General features: G+C 34.7%; 1 protein-coding gene across 5 annotated transcripts in view; it reads left to right on the forward strand.

Moving 5' to 3' along the window:
- Positions 1–20936, forward strand: part of LOC138711699 (alpha-tocopherol transfer protein-like) — a 190140-nt gene that overhangs the window by 55680 nt on the left and 113524 nt on the right. Inside the window, exon 1 of one of the 5 annotated variants that reach the window (XM_069842840.1) lies at positions 1581–1733. The exons of 3 other annotated variants lie outside the window; for them this stretch is intronic. The gene's annotated coding sequence lies outside the window, so the exon portion shown is untranslated. Of the gene's footprint in view, positions 1–1580; positions 1734–16031; positions 16105–20936 lie in introns of those variants that run through there. One more of the 5 variants, XM_069842842.1, reaches the window with a different exon arrangement.

Raw genomic sequence — 20936 nt, forward strand, 5'->3', positions numbered from 1 at the left:
ATGTACACCGATAAGTAAGTTTTTAATTTGTTATGGGGGCTCTTGAATCTCAGGACGAAAAAATTTCATTTTACAACAGCGCAACATAATCTGCTTGGCTCATTGCCCAATTTTTTTGCATTGCATTTAATGCAAATGTATTTTATGTATTTTGACAAGATTCAATTGAGCATAGTTAAAATTTGGATTACAAAATAATGGAATGCTAAGCTAACGTACTATTACTGCATACTAAATCAATACACTCTCGTTGTTCGTTAATTCTCTGAGATAAACATTATTTTAAGAAATACTGGAAACCAATACACAGAATAGCCTATCAAGTTGTTTGTGCATAAGAAGCTATTTTAATCTTACCTGTCCTCAATTCACTCCGAAGTTACTGTAATAACATTATAGCATTATGTCCATACATAGAAACTACACTTTCCAATGGTGAAATAATAATTAATTATACAAATCGGTTAATTTAGCTTCCGATATTACTTCGTACGAACACAGAAACTTTCTCTGTAGGCTATGATTCATAGCTTTCGATTGTTGTTGACCAAGGCCCCTTATAGACGAAGTCATTTGTTTTTTATTTCATTACACCGCCTTAGATGGCTGTTATTTTAATTTTAAACTCATTTATATTATTAAATATCAGTCCTATCAAAATTTGTCAAAGAATAAAACTTATCGCAAATGATTTTTTTTAAAATTTTTGTTATGTAACATTTTTCACAAAAGTCAATAATAAGCGAGATATTTCGATTTATTTAATTTAGACCCCCTTATAACCCCCTTTTAAATAATGTATTTTGAATGCCATATAGCCTAAAATCTAAGTTACAACGAACTTAATTTATATTCCAATTTTCATCGAAATCGGTTCAGCCATTATCGCGTGAAAAGGTAACAAACATACAGACAGACATACAAACAAAAATTTCAGAAAAGCGATTTTCGGTTTCAGGGTGGTTAATTATATATGTTAGTACCAATTATTTTTGGAAAATCGAAAATTACCAGAAAAATTTCGGCTACAGATTTATTATTAGTATAGATTACTGGAAATAATTTTTGTACGATTTAAGGAAACGTTTGATTATATGAGCGGCTTAGTATTCATTCATTCATTCATTCATTCATTTATTCATTCATTCATTCATTCTATTTTTAAGCCTACATTATTTACTTTAGTTCTGAAAATAAAGGAAAATATACATTCCAGAAGTAAAATAATTAATATTGAATATTATTTTTATCACAAATTAAAATATAATGCATTTTATTATGGATTTTAATAATTTGTCCTACAAAATAATATCTGTAATGTTGACAATTAATATTTGAGGAGAAAGATTCGATCCGACGCCGGGGATCGAACCCGGGTCCTTGGTTGTACGTACCAAGCGCTCTGACCATTGAATTCGACCGAGTTTGATGCACGTCGCCATTAGAGCTCAACAGCGCACTTCTAGCACTGCAGCATTCAGTCTGCAGATATTAATAGAAAGCAGAGATAGCCTTTGCAGCATGGGTTGGCAGGTCTCACTGACCCGGGAATATTCCTCCAGAGATCAGAGTGGCGCAATGTCTGAAGTAACATAGACAAAGTCCTCAGCAGCAGATCTGGATTAGGGGGCCAATGCAGTGGGTCTTGATAGTCAGCTGTATCGACATCACAGTTGTAGAACTTGAGAGTTAACATTATCTACGTATCTACAATCTCATAAATATCTGAACAGGTGGGTTTTAAGTAGTAGCCTTTAATTCCACTATACTTTGATGAAGATAGCGGCGAAGACGGTGGTAAAGATAATGTGCTCCGACCACGAGAAAGTCTCTCCGGAATGAAACGAAGCGGGGTAATGCTGTGAATAATGTTGATGTCATAAGGTCACACACGTGGGTACTCGTATCTCTATTGGCTCGCTCTCACAGCAGAAACAATAACATTGTTACACACATATTTATACTACCATAGTTACAAAATTAGATCACTGTTAATCTCCTGGTCTTTTAATCCCTCGATACAGGAAATAACATATGCAGGAGAGCACATGGTTTCTAAACTCGCGTTATAACGGTAATATTATCTATCTACTTCGCTCCAATAGATGATTCAATAGTAAGCACATTCCTTTCACGGTTTATCTCCTGGTTGGAGAACAGTAATGTTTTATTTTCTATTATTTGTAACAGTGATATTCAACCTTAGATTATACCTCTGGGTTTATCATGATGTGATATATACTTATCTAGCGTCTGTATGAGATGAATTTGTTAATACTAGCACGATGAGTCCAGGGTCAGCACCGAAAATTTCCCAGTATTTGCTCTTAATAACTTTAGGAAAAACGAAGGAAGAAACCTCAACCAGGTAATCTGTCCCAAATGGGATTTGACCCCGGGCCAGCTAGTTTCACGGTCAGACGTGGTAACCGTTACTCCATAACGGCGAACTACAAATCGAAGTAGCGCCTTATACTTCTCATGAGAATTTTGGCTCTAGCACCGCTAGATGACGGTTACGTCAAGGTGATCGATGTACTCACAAGCGAAAGAAAGAGCAGCAGTTACAAAATTGCGGAACATGTGCAGGACTGTGTCATTGTTGACCGGGGCTACGTTCTGCGATTTTCCTGGGAAAAAGATTCGAGAGAAACAGATATTCGGAAAGAAATGCTGCCCGTGTATGTTGACTATCGCCTGTCGCGTCAAGCTGTCCACACTTGGATGCAGTAGTTCTCTGAAACATAGACAAGCATCGAACAACAAATCTGTCTTCTAGTGGAGATTTTTCACGGAGGCAACAGGTTGATAATTTGATGCGAGCAGATGCGGTGAAGGGGACTGCATTCTATCGCGGATAGCAGAGGTTAGTCCTGGCTGCATCACTACCACTATTAGTCTATTAGCGGTTCACGTCTTTTTGCAACTGCTGTTTCTTTGCTTCGCTTGTGAGCCCATCGATAATAACGTCATCTTGTGGTGAAGATTTTTAAGCGCCTCGCTGAAAAATGTTGGTTGCTGCTTGTACCTAATTCAATTTGTAGTTTATTGATTCTTCCTCGTATTTTGTCTTTGAAGCCTTTCAATTTCACCGATTATAAACAATCTCCTATAGTCGGTATGCAGTGACTCATTCTGTGATCAGTAAAAGCCGGAAGCAATTGTCTACAGCAGCGAGGTCCAACACGCGACTTGTAAAAGAAGGCAAGAACATTTTCCAAAACATTTTCGACTTCTTTACAGTAGTAGTAGTAGTAGTAGTAGTAGTAGTAGTAGTAGTAGTAGTAGTAGTAGTAGTAGTAGTAGTAGTAGTAGTAGTAGTAGTAGTAGTAATAATAATAATAATAATAATAATAATAATAATAATAATAATTAGTCACGGGCTGTGATTTGATGACCTGTGATTTTGTAGCTATCATAGTTTTGTCACTGGTTAAGACTGTGACTATAGTTGCAAGGTCATAGCCTCGACAACTCGCCATCGACAACTGCGTGTTTCATAGGTATGGTGACTGATTATAAATAACTAGAGGCTTGTGCAGCAAATGCTGCAAACTAAGTTCATTAGACGTTCAAATAAACATTTTTCAAATTTATTTTCAATGAAGAATACCAGACATTCTGAAAGTTATTTGCTTCCATAGCAATGAAAGATACTCTCTCGAGTCAATACTGAAGAGAACCACGCATATAAATACCTACACCACACCGCCATTAAATGTATGAAAAACACCCAACCCCACTTGATTAATAATTATAAAAATATTTGATTTTTAATAATATTATTATCTTACGTAAGTTTTATAGCTTTCAGTAACATATACTATATAGCCGCCACTCAGTAAAATATAGAAATCAAAATCTAATTTAAGTTATTCTCTACATCTACTTATATAACCACAAAACGTTTCACTTTCATATCATCAATATAGCTTTAATATATATAATTAATGAAAAATAGTCACATCATGGCATTAACTGCAATAATATTTCATTTCTAATGGTAATAATGTCATCAAACCACCTCAAGTTTTCTAGTTTTTAATATCTAATACACAGCTGTACCCAGAAAATTACACACCACACAATCGAATCTGTAAATTATTTTTAGTAAGGTAAGTTTCTAATAACCAATTTAATTTGAGCTCTAAATATGTCAGCATTCTTGCAGATCATGGCCTTCGTGTAATATTGTTTACTGTAGTATGTGTTTTGTTTGTTTTTTTTTTTTTCTGAAATGCAACCGGCCGACTTGATGCTCGCTTCGCTTCTCATTTACAAAAAAGGGAAGGGTATATCAAGTCGGCCGTGAATGCTATTAGGTAGTTCTCAAAACTGACGACAGATGGATTTTGGAAAATAGGAAAATTATGTTTAAAAATTGACATTTCACTGAAAACTACTATTTTTCCGAAAAACGCTGAGTTCCAAGCTTCAAAATGAGGGGTCATTTATTAAAATCCGTCCAACCGTTTTCCAGTAATTTCCATTACCAGTTACAACAGAATATTTATATTTCGACTATTCAACCTTTTAAAGATAAATTCGCTAGAAATATTTTGCAGAGTGCGTGTTTTTTTAAGATAGACTTCAAACCCATTTAAGTCATTCCTAATTAATTAACTATAAACTTACTACGAATCGAATGTTCACAAGGTCTTCTTCTCGGCCTCTTTGTATTTTATTACCATTTAATTTGTCATAATATTCAGTACATATTTTATAATAATTTATCCGTGTTCGCTGTCAAACAGACAATACGTAACACTGGCATTTGTGTAGCGGGGTAATTTTGAAATAGGAAGCAATGTTTTCCATTACTGTTACATACCTACAGTGTATGAATATATACACTTCTTACCCCAACACAAGTACAAATTGCGATATTTTCCAAATCAAAGCCTTCTGAAATCGAAGTCTTGGCTTTCACACATTGCCATGGGTACTAGAGAGAGTTTCCTAGAGTGTCCATCACACAGTACAAGGGTTCGGATCCCTTCTCTTGTGAAGAATGCGGCGTCTCACGCGATGTGCAGGTTTTAACATATTTGGCGACCCTGTGTCGTTGCTGCTCTCGTGGTTCTCCTTATCCTTTGTGTGGCTGCTATTACATTATGTCCATTCACGGCATTCCCATTCAAAATCATGCAGTCTTACTTCAAAGGAAGGCGAAGATCGGAGTGAGACAAGTGGCAAAACGACTTGGAGTTCACATAGGCCTATTCATTCATTATTAGCACTACAGCCCATGAAGGGCCTGGGCTTCCTTAATCAGTAGAAACAATTCATCTCTATCTTGAGCCCGTTGTCTCCATCTCTTGCATCCAACTCTCCGCAGATCATCCTCCACATCCTGAAGCCACCTCAGCCTTGGTCTTCCGCTCTTCCTTAATCCTCCTGGGTGTCCATATAATGCCCGTTTAGGTAGTCGGCCTTCTGAATACGTTCAAGATGTCCCAACCATCTAAGTCTGCCTTTCTTAATGAAGGAAACTATACTCGGCTCTCCATACAGTTCCATTAGTTCTTTATTTGTTCTACTTCTAAACTGACCATTTTCAAAATGGGGACCATATATCTTTCTCAGAACTTTTCTTTCCCAAACTGCTAGCATATTTTCGTTATTTATTGTTAAAACCCAAGCTTCACTAGCATATGTAACCACTGGTCTTAGAATAGTTTTATAAATTATTTTCTTTGCAGATCTGGATAATGAACCGAGTTTAAATAGTTTTCCAAGCCCAAACAGGCACCTATTACCGGCCATTATTCTTGTCTTTATTTCTGAGGATATATCATTATTGTTCGTAATCATTGTACCTAAATATTTGTCCTGCTTCTGTACCTCTCTTCTAGATGTTTTCATATACTTGGTTTCTTTCATTTATTTCCAAACCAAGCTTTCTCGCTTCTTCCTCAAATTCTTGTAGTGACCCTGATAGTGCTGCCTTTGTTCTTGCAATTATGGCCACATCATCTGCATATGCTAGACGTTGGGTTAACCTATTGTATATCGTAACTCCAGGGTTTGTTTTGATGGCTCTAATTGCTTTTTCGAGAGCTAAGTTAAATATGACTGGGGAGAGTGGATCACTTTGTCGTAAACCATTATACACATAAAACTCTTCCGATAAATCTCTCCTCACCTAGGCCTATACAGTTCTTTTTTTTTTAATTGCTTATTTAACGACGCTGTATCAACTATTACGCTATTTAGGGTCAATGAGATTCATGATAGCGAGATGATATTTGGCGAGATGAGGCCGAGGATTCGCCATACATTACCTGGCATTCACCTTACGGTTGGGGAAAACCTCGGAAAAACCCCAACCAGATAATCAGCCCAAGCGGGGATCGAACCCGCACCCGAGCGCAACATCAGACTGACAGGCAAGCGCCTTAACCGAGTGAGCCACGCCGGTGGCCTCATACAGTTCTTCTCGGCCCAAATATATTTTGCACAGACGCGTTTCCGCGTACATCTTCCTTTATCCTGAGCCTCCCATTGCCCTATTCACTGGACTTCATTGGACTATATAATGTGCATTTAGGCCTATTAGTATTTGTAGTGCAACGGAATACAAGACGACAAAGTATTCCATTAATCTATTACCTATGCGTTTTATAATTAAGTGCATGGTTAATTAGAAAATTAGGCTGAATGTCTGTGTAGTTTGGCCATAGCTCATCACTGTCTGTTCTAAAAATACACACGAATTCACGTTTGAAGGGCAACATTCCGTGCCTTAGTTACTACGGCACAGATCTTATTCTTCCTAACAGTGGAAATAACGATACGAAATATTTATTTAATTAGCAAGAAAACCTACCATATTATCGAAAAACTGCAAAGGGATAAATCATTCCTTATCATTTCTCTAATGATAAGACTAAAAATTAGATTTATCTACAGAAAATCAAAACTCGAGAGGGATTTAATTGACTATTACACGATTAGAAGAAAGTATATAAAGATTAGAAGTAACGAAGTACTCCAATACAATAAAATATTAAATGACTTACGAAAATACAACTATCTTCAAATGTATTATTGTACCATCTCAACATTACAAATATTACACTAGATGCATGCTAGATGGCAGTGCTGTGTTATGATTACGTGATGTTATCAGGTGTGCCAACTATGCATCTTCATTGAACTCTGTAGGCTGTTACTAGTCAAGAAGACTTTGTTAATTCAATTTCATTTTTATTAAAACAGTTGCATTCCACTTCAATTATCTGGATCCCAATAAACAACGCCAATTTACAGATGATTTTCAATAAATCTTAGTATTAAACAATCTCTGATACGTGACTATCCATAATATCATATAGCAGAAGCTATAACATAACCTAAATAATATAAATATGGGTTAGAAAAGTTTTAATTAGGGATGATGAAATAAACAAGAAAAGGTTTAATTAACGATGATGACATAAAAAATAAACATGAATAATTTTAAAGAAACAATTGTTGAAAATAAAATGTAAAATATTTGAATGATTTAGTGGTTGGTGTTAGTGTTTTATGTTAGACGTGTGCTTAAAAGAAGTGAACTCGTTGATGTACATGGTGTATTCCTCAACTTATTCAGGATTTCCGAATGATGCTCTTCATTTATTTGTAAATAGTGTTTCAGGGAAGATGCATAGCTATGACCAGTGATCTTTATTAATTCTTGTTCTTGAATACCAATGCGAGTCATATTTGAAACTGCTGTGCATCGATGGAGTGGTTTATAATTTTCTGTTATTATTGTTTTTTTTTTGGACGTGCAAGCCAGCGCAGTTTGAAATGTTGGCAAACAAAGAAACAAATGCTAGGGACGCAATAAAATTAAACAAATGCTAGGGACGCGATAAAATTGTGCGATAAGCAACCATGATTTGTTGAAATATGTCCTTTCGTACCGTTTTATTGGTCAAAAGTAGTATGACGTAGTAAAAGTGTAACAGTCTTAGAAAAGTGTTGATCTGAGATTAATTTCAATTTTTCGTTGTAGTCTATCCGAGGAAAAAGATGTTAAAGTCTGAAGAGCAGCTAAAACCTTCCGCTCTTAGGAAGCATATTGGGCAAAAGTTGCAGGCACACGGATTCGTCTCCCCCCCCCCTCTCGCACAGGCAAGCCAGCACATAGTTAAGTCTTCTATGTCAGCGATCAATTCACGGCACATTACAGTAACAATAATTGACATTTCTTTCATCTGATTGAAAACATTGTAAGGGACTCTATTCCATCCTTACAGAACTCAGGGTTTATCCTGATCACACGCATGTTTTCCAAAACACATGCAAAACTAATTTTGTGCGAGATCGTGCGTATTTGCTTGCTTTCCGCACAAAACCAATACGCAGTAAGTGTGAAATACCACATTCAGTATTCCCAACGTAACACACAACAATTTCCCTCTTCTTACCGCTTAAGCGCGACATTCATTTTACTAATTTAGGCTCTTAACATATTATTTGTAGAGACGTTTAACATAATAATAATTATAAATTGGAAACTTACCACTGCAATTTCATCTAAATTGCAATGTTAATTATTGTTTGTAAATAATTGCAAAAATTAAGTAAACTCTACTACTCCACGAAACTTACTGCATTCCTGATACAAGTAACATTAAGGAAGCCGTGAAAAAATCAACAAGATTCCAGATGCCGATGTTATTACTGCAATATGTTATATAAACAATATTGTTAAAATATTAAAATGAAAAATAAATCATTACATAACCGTACCGTTTGTTTTAAGTTCGCATTTATAGAGTGGGGGAAAAAAGACAGACGTATATCACGGCCTGCTGGAGTATAGTAAACACAGAAAACATTTTATAGCAACAATGTTGAAGATAGATATATTTGTTTTCCAAAGTTGCCGTCATTGAACAGGAACCAAGATGGAGATTTCATTGCAACTAATTAGAAAATTCCTCTTTCAGGTATGTAATAAACGAACTTTTCACAAAATAATGTACGATACACGAGCGGTATGTTTGTTTTCATGTTCTCGGAAATTAAAAAAGCTCAACTACGTTTCGCTTTTTCAATCTTTTCCTCGAACATGAAAACATCAACATACCGCTCTTGTAACGTATATTGCTATTGTCTATTAATGCATGGCACTGAAGTGTTCCTGCGTAATACCTGTAAGTCTAGAAAGACCAACTAGATGTCTGACATTAACACCAACTGTTTTTTTCACATTCCGGTTTTTATCGTTACTAGACCTCGCGATCAATAAAGGCAGCAAAATAAAATGAAAAGCATCTCGTTTGCAATATTAACTTTGCACAACTGACCTATGTAGTTCCTGTGTCTCTTAACTCACAGTAACAGCCTGACCGTATTGCCATAATAATAAGATTACAAATGGCTAACTTACGTGTTGAAGTATAGGAAAATGTCCCTAATTCGGCCATCATTTTTTTGGAATTCGCGATAAATCAGATAGATCTCCTTTTTTTTTTTACACAAGACACTTGGGAATTAATATTACTCACACTGAAGGGCGAAGCGTGCGAGAAGAGTGAAAAACGTGGTAATAAACTCCAATTGTGCAACATGAGGTTATTTCAGATAATACAGTTGGTCTAATTGAATTTCTGGAATTTAATCGTAATTATCAGACTTTTATATTTTAACAATTTTAATAGAAATCAACCGCAGTCATCGGAAGTGGACTTAGCGCCTAACAGGCCGTCGTCATCTTTTGTACAAAATGATAATAAAGAAAAGCAGAGCTAACAGAGTCAGACTCACTTACCTGTTCCTCTAAATCACAGTTTTCAAATTCCAAATCTAGTATTTCCTGTGCAGTAATTAACTCGAACTAAGAAACTTCTAACTCATTCATTGTCAATTAATATTTTCTCGTTCATATGTTTACAAAAGGTAGTTATAGTACGTACATCATGCGCAATAATTTGCTTGAACAAAGGAATTTAGACTCATTCCCTCTTTCCTTAACATTTTTTTTTTTGTTTCATATGTTTATAAAAGAGAATTATACATCCAGATTACACAAGTTTAACACTGTCACTAAATTTTTAAAGCTACACTACACATTAGAAACTGAAAACAACAAATCCATAAATTTTCTATACATCACAATAACAAAAGTAGACAACAAACACACAATCGAAGTATACTGAAAACCAACAACAACAACAACACATCCAATCACCCAACACAACACAAACAAGCTGCATTCCGAACAATGGTACACAGACTACTCAACATACCAATGAACCAACAGGATTACAACGAAGAGCTAAACACAATCAAATACATAGCACAAGAAAACGGATACAACCCCAACATAATAAACATAATACGTAAGACAAAATATAATCACAAAAAACATAAGAATACAACACAAACTGAAGAACACGAAAAATACATCACACTAATATATGAGCACAAAAACACACAAAATATTGCAATCTCATTTAACAGATTAAATTACAACATCGCATACAGAACAAATAACACTCTACAAAAACATCTCAACACACAAACAAACAAATACAACTACACAGATACAAACTCAAATGTAATACCTGCAACAACTTCTACATACGACAGACAAGCAGATCTATTGAAACACGTCACAAAGAACACATCACAGCCATAATAAATTACAAAATACCTCCACATATGCAGAACACATCACAAATGCTAACCACACCCACAGAGACATCAACTCAGATATGGAAATACTGCACATCCATCCAAAAAGCCAGAAACTAAACACATTAGAACAATATGAAATATACAGACACATGAAAACACACCGCAACGATATTCTCAACACACAACTCAACTTCAAAACACACACACTCTTTGACTCTACACTATACCACACGAACACACCCTCACAGGAAACAAAACAAGAGGCGCCAAGACCAACAACGACCAGTTCTGAGGTTGACCCATAAAAGGTCGAAACATGTAAACAAGGTACGTTAGAATTTAACACAAGAAAGTCTTATCATATATATTCCGAAAAGACAATTATTAAACATTAAATTTGTATATAAATTACAATAAAATATCACTGTTTTTTTTTTAATTTATGATATAATCCTATTCCACTAATTTCTCTGTAAATACGACTATGGCTAATTTAGAATTGACTTTGCCTCAATTAGTCCGAATTACTAAACTTGTACTCTGTTAAGTACAAATTTCATATTCCTATAACATAATAAAAGTCTTTTATCCTCTAATTTACGCATAATGTCTTCCGTTGTTTCTCTGTTACATTTTTTATTACACCCTCCCAACTTAGCTGCTCTAGAACTTTACACTACATAGTTGGGGTATTTTTACCCCAACAATATATGTTTCTAATAATTTGGATATTATCGTATTTCTTATTACGGATTATAATATTACTATATTTTTATGACATTAGCAAACTTTGATGTATGTTTATAAGAAATTACAATACGATATCCTTCTATTAGTGAAAAAAGAATATTGTATTAATATCAAAATAACACAGCAGATAAAGATGATTTACTTATACAGGGACATCATTTTATTTTTACTTGCATTTTTATTGTACCTGCATTTCTGAATGTACTTCACTCTCACCCCTTCACTAATGTCCTTGCTCCCGTCAGACACACAAACTTACGGCCGCTGTTGCATTCGAAGTCTTCAAGCAGTGAAGTAAACACTGCAGTGTATAGTGTGTTTCATAAATATGATTGCGTTTTCTATAGAAGAAAGAACGTATTTTAATAATATCCTACTAAAAAATTATATTCAAGTAACGATAAATTCAATTTCAGAGAATATGCTTCAAAATGTTTTTAATAATATGCGTACTGAATTGAAGCCTTCATTGTAATGAACGGCAACCATTTTCAGCAACTTGTTTAAAAATTCAGATTAGCTTTTTTTGAATTGAGGTGGCTAGAAGCAAAGGAATGCTAGTGACATTTGTAATAACATGAGTTAAGTGCATCCAGTGTAAGCTAAAGTATCTAAAATTTTAGTGGCAAAGGGTTATTTTAATGGCATCACACATTAAAATTTAAATAAAAATTTCACCGGTTTTACGAAAGCTTAAATATGTAAACCCCATTTTCTCAAAAGTAACTTAAGTGCACTTACAGCCCTTTACTTATGACCCCCTCAATTTAAATGCACTCTCTATATTGTATGTTAACATCAATAATTAATATGCTAAATAAAGTAGACATTACATAACGAACATAGCCGCCTGAAATGTCGAGTTTTTGAAAAAAAATGTTACTACTCTACTGTATTTTGATAAATTCCGTAAAAGTGATGATCAAACTGAAAATCGTAATATCGTATTTCCCTACAACATAAATGGATACACTACTTTTCTCTCCTCCTGTACCTAGTAAAATGATTTGTTTACATATTGCACTAGTAGCATCAAACTCCTGTAATGGAAGGGGGAAACAGTGTTTCCGAGTATAGCCAGGTTAATGTTAAAAATGTTGGTAAAAATAAAGTGATGTCCTTGTATAAATAATTATAATTAGCCTAACTTCATTGACATTTCGAAGTTATGATGTACAGTAGATGCCTCAGAAAATGTTCATTATAATGACAACTATAGAACCGAATGCTCCACTACTATAGTGAGGGTTACATAACAACAGTTCCTAAATAGTAAATATTGCGGTCTAGTCAGTGTTGCCAACTGTTACTAGATATCACACGATTCTACGTACTAAATGACTTACGTGGTACAGTCATTAATTTCTGACACTGACGCCTGAAGGGTAGGCACCCAAAAGAATCTGGATGTCTCAGAAGATGCCGCGTGATACGGCGTACACTTAAACAGATCGACATCCTCCTTCAATATAATAGCCGTTGGCCGCTATGCATATCTGCCAACGTTGGTGTAGCTGCTGGAAGCACCGCTGAAAGATGTTGGCAGGAAGGTGCTATACGGCCTCTCTTGTAGCAGTCATGACCTTTTCGGCCGCATAAAAATTACGCCCTCCTAGGATTGATTTCATGAGGGGAAAGAGAAAAAATAATCGCATGGTGGGAGATCAGGTGAGTACGGAGGGTGTGGTAAAACAGCGACCTGTTGCCTTGCAAGTTCCTCTTGGACAAGGATGGAGCGATGTGCAGGGGCGTTGTCGTGTAGCAACAGCCAATTCTTCCTATGCCAAAGCTCAGGACGCTTACGACGAATTGAATTGCGTAAACGGCCAAGAATCTCTTTGTAGAGGATCTTGTCTACAGTTGCACCTTGTGGGATGAATTATATGTGAACAATTCCATTTGAATAAAAAAAACTGTTAAAGCATCACCTTGCCTTTTGACCTGTCTTGTTGCGGATTTTTCTGTCGTGGAAATAATGGCGTTTTCCAGGTGGCGGATTGTCGGTTCAGTTGCGGATCTTAAAGGAAACACCATGTTTCGTCTCCAGTTATGATCGGTTATAGCAGTTTCGCCTAATTTCTGACAGAACGTGACGTTTGCCCGTTGCTCAAACTGCAACATACTCGAGTTCCGATGCGCGCATTCAAATCACCGTCACAACAAAGACCGTAGTTCTGCTTACAGTGCATGCACTCAACTGTCTCTTGTTGGGTCGAGAGAGACTAACTGACAAGGTATCATACCATGGCGCCACCTATGCGCTATAGTGCACCACAACGCCACTATGCGCTCAGTATTAGAACTTAATGACTGTACCACGTATAACTTACCATACTTTATGTTGGAAAGTTATTCTAAATAATTCAATTATTTGTAACATATTTTCTTAGGCAAACTGTACGAGAAAGGTGTCAACATATCAAGAATTGTGTCTAGCAATACGAAATTAATTGGTTTGACTAAACGATTGACTCACAAGACCTAACCTAAAAATGTATTTTGTTTGAAAACATGAAATTATTAGTACTAACTCCGAAAATTTACCTGACTATAGTCTTGAATTATAACCACAACGCAACACATAAAATAACTATTACGTATTGATATTAAAACTGATATTAATTAATTATAAGTATGTTCAGATTTCACTAGCTTCCAGTAATCGGCTCAGAAATCTAGTAGAATTTTAATTTCATGGATTTCCAGTGCCGAAAAATATTATTCATATATACCAGTTACAAAATTACTACCATTTGTAGTATTCATCAGTATCGAAATTCGAGACGAAGTTGTCAAAAGAAAATTCAACCTGCAAACTAGAAAACCACCATAATCCACTAGCATATGTAGTAATGGGGGGAACATTGTTAGGTTTCACCATTAGGGTATGAAGTAAGCTGACCCGGACTATAAATTCTAGGAGGGTTGACTCATCGCCAGCCACAGTACTGATTACAAGAGGACAAAATGTTCTTTAAATTGAAGATCTTAGGTCAAGATCGGAACAAAGAAGGAAAGACGACTGGAAGAAAGTTAAAAGGAAAATTCAAAGAAACACTGGTCACTCTTGACGTTTCCAAGAGAAGGAAAGTAACCTCTGAGAGGTCGGTCAAGATTTCTTGTGGTGTCAAATGTCGACTGTAGTGTTATGAGTGATACACAATACAGGATGAGGAATTATTGTTTAATAATTTCTAGGATGTCCTTAAAAGTGGCCAATATTGTATGCGCCTAATCAGTGTGAACAAGTAGTGAAACTTCTTAAGAGAACACTAAAATCTTACAGAGTAAAATGAATATTTAAAACATCTTTGGTCTGAAAAAGTAATCACAAGAAGAATGGAGTAAAAACTTTGCAGCAATTTCAGGAGGGAAGATGAATTGTTTTGAAATAAAAATGTTGAAATTGAATAAAGACCACCCTGTATTGTTAAATGTTATGTTTTATTTAACGACGCTCGCAACTGCAGAGGTTATATCAGCGTCGCCGGATGTGCCGGAATTTTGTCCCGCAGGAGTTCTTTTACATGCAAGTAAATCTACTGACATGAGCCTGTCGCATTTAAGCAAAGTTAAATGCCATCGACCCTGCCCGGGATCGAACCAGCAACCTTGGGCATAGAAGGCCAGCGCTATACCAACTCGCCAACCAGGTCGACTACTACCCTGGATTCTTTGCTTCAAAACAGAGTATGATGATGATGATGATGATGATGATGATGATGATAGCTACAAGCATGTTCGTATCTACTATCGTCAAAAGAATACAGACCTGGTAGATCTTTATGTTTGAAATCTGAAACCTTCTTATTGTTAGTACCATTATCGCTATAAACATTTGTCACAAACAAATAATGCACATAGAACTGGTAGTAATTTGGAGCAGGGTGCTTTGAATTTGCTTCATAATAAGCCTGTTGGAATTTTTCATACAAATACTTTGAGTGTATGTAATTTTGCCAAAATAAAAAATGGCTTTGTTATGATTACTTTATTTCTTTTATGATCAACCCGTTTGTTGAATTTATATAATTCATCATTTTATAGTCTTTGTATGTTAGTAACATTAGGCAATTTTTCAATAAACTCAACAACAAAGCAGTAACATAGAGATAATAATTCACTGGAACCAGTAGAAGTACAGAAGCGTCATATTTCCAAGAATGTTTAGGTAATTATTGTTTATCGTTCCAGTAGAAAACTGTCGTTATGTCCCAAAAAATGCAATTTTCAGTACTTTTAAAACATTATTTGATGTAAAAGTCTTATAAATAACATAAAGAAATACATATTCTTTCGTATGGAAAAATAAGTTCTTCTAAAATCGCATTCTCTGCATTGAAAAGCAGTTTTTAAACCTTTAAAACACTCATCTAAAAAAAGCCGAAATTTTTGATTTTACACTTTTCTTCGGGGAGTGCGATATATGCCCACTATCCTGCTTGATATTACGTTATATTTTCCTGTAAGAGGTTTTGCAATAATTTAAAATTTCCACATACGTATATGGATATTTCATTTTATTATTTTCATTAGAAATTATTTAGGATCTAATAATTTATTCAAATAACAATCGATAAAAATAAGCGTATATTCATTTATGATAAATACCGTACAAACCTGTTCCATCGATCTCATTGTATGCCGTAACACATTCTGTATGGGAACAAGTCAGTGAGAGCTGTAAACCACGGAGTGACGGAAGTCTGCAAATCTGTGAGTTGAGCCGGAACTACTTAAGTACGAATTTATATCACATCACCCCATATAGGACCTTCACTGATATTTCAACACACAAGACAGTTGCTTTCTCTTCTTCTTCTTAATGAGTATAACCTAATTCTAGAATGTAGTGGTATTTCGAAGTGCATGATTTTATTAGGTCTTCCATACAAATAATTCAGTTCCAATCTTCACGTTGTTAGTTTCATTCTAACTTGTTAAAGTAATTTGCCTTTGATGTATACTTGGTCAGAATGGAAGTAGCCGGTCTCTGAGAGACTAAGGGCGGAATTCATAGTCGTCACTTATAAATGAGTGAACCCTTAAGTGGTTACTTATACTCATTTCTAATTCATAGTTGTCCCTCATTCACATAATGAGTGATTACTTAAGTGAGCTAATCTGTACCCTTAAGTGACCACTCATTTTCAAAATGGATACCGAGAATGATTTTGAGGATTTTGTTGAACGAAATGAGGAAAATATACGTGTCCCAAAAAGGTATATTAGAGACATGGAGAATCCTCTGGAAAAAAACATAGAATTGCATATAACATGAAAAAAAGAGATAAAACAGATACAAATGCAAGATACAAGTGTAATTACAAATTAAAACTTGAAAATTAAAAAAAAAAAACAAATAGATACTACCTAAATAAAAGACACAGATCTAGATATAAATGAAATATACCAAATAAAAATAAATTAAAAAGAGTCAAGGATAGATATCATAGCCAAAAATGTAAAATGTAGCTGTAATTGGCAAATTACAGAGTAAATATAACACTACGAGTATGTTAATAAATTCAGTATACAATATTATATAGTAGGCCTAATAGGCTTAATTAATTTATTTTAGAAATTCACTACTACAGAATATGTGTTCCAATTAGTAGGATATCTGATTATAACTATGACTAACATGCAACTAGAATTTAACATATCATGAAACTATTGCTGTATATAACTTATTCAGTACAATAATATTGATGACTCGTTGTTACAGCAACTCACATGTAGGCTGCTTTCGATTAGTTCAATGAGTGTCAGCTTTTGTTATGACGTCATGTCCGGCAGCTGTAAGTGAGCACTCATTACGTGAAAATAAGTGTTGTGTATGAATTGGGAATTGACTTAAGGGTTCCCTTATTATAAGCAAACACTTATTACTTAAGGGTTCACTCATTTTATAAGTGACGACTATGAATTCCACCCTAAGTCCCTTTGATATTGGCGCCGAGGAATAACTCCTATTGCTCGTTACAGCTGCTTTCTTTCCCCAAAACTGTGCTCATTCATTTCAAAGCATTTTTATTTTTTCACAAGTAATAATCATGTCAACATATCACTAATAATAATAATAATAATAATAATAATAATAATAATAATAATAATAATAGTAATAATAATAATATCATGTAATTATATGAGCCGTTAGTAAAGTCATTAATTTCAGAGTGCTATTCTCCGAGATATTTCAAACAGAAAAGTTAAATACGATATTAATTATATTTCTCCTTTCTTGACACAAAACTGTTTACTTTTATTGAGCGTTTTGGGTGAGCTATAGATTTCATTGCCCATATGCTCAATCAAATTAAGATAGTAGTGTATTATGTTAATATATGTTAGAATTAATTTTGATTTTGTCATAAATTGAGCATAAATTTGACCTGAATGTGACATTTCGATCTGGAAAGGAATTTTAAAACTTTCCGCATATATACCCATATAAAGAGTAACATATTTTCCGACATACTCTGCAAATTATGAAAGTATAAAAGTAACAAAAAGGGCAAGAATGGATGGATTAATGTATAAACGAATGAATGATCGAAAGAATAACCAAATAAATTAATTAAACAATGGACCAAGGAATGGATGAAAGAATGATTGAAAAAACGAAGGATTCAGTGAATGAATGAATGCATGAATGAATGCATGAATGAATGCATGAATGAATGAATGAATGAATGAATGAATGAATGAAGGAACGAATGAAGGAACGAACGAACGAATGAACGAACGAAGGAACGAACGAACGAACGAATAGACTGGAATATTTTCATACAAATTTATGAATAAAATTTTAGATCGGATAATTATACATCGATGATCTGAGATGTTCTGAAATACAATAGATTAATTAGATAGATTATATTAGATTAATATATATTCACCTAAACAATTGCGAGGATCCTGCAACAATTTCTATACGTGATCATGTTAATTTTGGAACTCCTCCCCTGTTGACAAATAAATAGTGTGTCGATGATAGTTCGTCTATCTACTGGAATGTTATATTTTCGGGAAAGATATGGGAGACAAGGAATGTAGAATAAGCTCGATAATCCTCAGAGTATAGAACACTACACCATACTTTATTATTATATAAAATGTAAGTGCATAGACCAGAAGTTATTGCATAATATACCTGCATTGGTATCCTACATGTAACTTGCACAATTGTTTTCAGCAATTTTCCTTGTGCCAGTCAATTGTTTTTAAGTAGAATTTAGTCCACACCTGTGGAGTAACGGTTAGCACGTCTGGCCGCGAAACCAGGAGGTCCGGGTTCGATTCCCGGTCGGTGCAAGTTACCTGGTTGAGGTTTTTTCCGGGGGTATGCCTCAACCCAATATGATCAAATGCTGGGTAACTATCGGTGATGGACCCGGACTCATTTCACCGGCATTAACATCATCACCTCATTCAGACGCTAAATAACCTAGATGTTGATAAAGCGTCTTAAATAACCTACTAAATTAAAATAAATCAGAATTTAAATATATAACTAGAAGTGTCTCAGAATTCATGGGGTTAAGTTCTGCTGCTTATTTGAAATCCTTCAGAAATACACATTCATGCTTCCTATTTATGTATGTTACATCGAAGATATAAAATGTATTAAGGAATATATTTTAATCATTGGGTTATGCACAGCTACGAATTCATTATGAGCCATCATTTCCTCTCATTCACCCAGATAAGACTGACGTCCTATATATAGGAAACCGGACGTTTTATTTTTTTTAACATTGTTGTGTAAGAATTTCATAGTCGGCAATCATGATACCATAATCTTTATATGTTATAAATTGCCTCCAATTTTTTTTTCTTATGTTCAGTCTGTCATAGTCATTGTTGTTAACATATTTGTGAGAGTCATGGCTGTGGAGATGAACATGTTGTTCTCGAAGTCGGTATACATCACATGCTATAGGTATAATGCTTTTGATATTGATAGGGCATACTCGTATAATGCACTTCGTATATAATAATTCATAATTAGATTCAATTTTTGATTTAGTGTTATGCCATATCATGGTAAAGTTAGGCGTACTACATGTAGTACGTCAGTCATAAGAGGGGGACATTCCTTGAGACTGATGGTAATCATGTTATTATAGGGGGTTTTCACTAAATGAAGCTTTGGATGAAAATAAATGGTTCTAAAAGTAAATCTATAACATTTTGTAAAACCCGAGAGGAAACTAGTCTTAATTACGAATTCAGTGGTGTTGTAATTCCGCAAGAACAATGTTGTAAATATCTAGGAGTGTATTTAAACTCCAAACGTTCTTGGGGAAAGCATGTTGATAATGTTACGGGTAAAGTATGGAGGGCACTTCACTTTATTATGAGAATCTTGAGAAAGGCTAGCCCCAAATCGAGGGAAATAGCATATCTAACGTTAGTGCGACCGTTAATGGAATACGAAACTACGTGTTGGGATCCCTATAGAATATATCAGATAAATTCCTTAGAAAGAATCCAGTATAGGGCAGCGAAATTTGTTACAGGTAGAAGAGAAGATGGAAACGATACGATAAAAGAACTTAAATGGGAAACTTTGGAAAACAGACGTAGGAAAACTAGAATAACATCATTGTATAGAGCACATCTAGGTCAGAAAGCATGGGTAGACATAACGGCTTGGTAGGAACGATCATGATTTTAAAATCAAATGTAGGAAACAGAAAACGGATGTAGGTAAATTCTCATTTTTAAATAGAACTATAAATGATTGGAATGACCTACCTGCAGCGGTCTTTGAGGGCTGTCCTTCCTTAAGGAGATTCAAGAATAATTTAAAAAGTTGTATATAAAGTGAAAATTAAAATTAAGGTGACATTCAATATTTAATTTTTTAAGGTGACATGTATTTATCTAGGCTGACGAGTTTACTTCCTTGGTTTGAATTGTAAATTATTTAAAAATAGCGTGTAAGAGGGCCTTAGACTAGAAATGTTTAGTTTAAATGTAGTTCTGTTTATAAGTATGCATAAGGGTGTAATTATTTGACTTATTTGAACTGTTATATCAGTGAAGCGAGGTGAGTCAGTGAAGTTATGGTTTTACAGTGCAGTGAACAGTTCCGATCAGTGATAATTTATAGCGTCAATGAAATGTGTTCTATAGTGTCAGTGAAATGTGTTACAGAGTGTCAGTGAAATGTGTGCTAAAGTGTCAGTGAAATGCGTCATAGTGCCACTACAGGGAATGAGATGAGAGTAAAGTGAAAGACTATTGAAACTTATGTAGGACGTATAGATAATTATGTAGGTTGTATTGTAAAATTAGGTATTTTATTTTATGTCTTATTATTGTGTGAAATTGTATTGTGTATTTTTATTGTATTGTGTGTAAAATTGTATATGTGTTGTAAAATTGTATTGTGTATTGTAAATTTTATTGTGTATTGGTTATCATTTTATTGTGTATTGTTTATATTGTGTATACCACTGCCACCGGGTGCTTGCCCACTTGCAGTGTAAATACATACATACATACATACATACATACATACATACATACATACATAC

This window comes from Periplaneta americana, chromosome 13, assembly GCF_040183065.1.
Source record: "Periplaneta americana isolate PAMFEO1 chromosome 13, P.americana_PAMFEO1_priV1, whole genome shotgun sequence".
Classification (NCBI taxonomy): Eukaryota; Metazoa; Arthropoda; class Insecta; order Blattodea; family Blattidae; genus Periplaneta; species Periplaneta americana.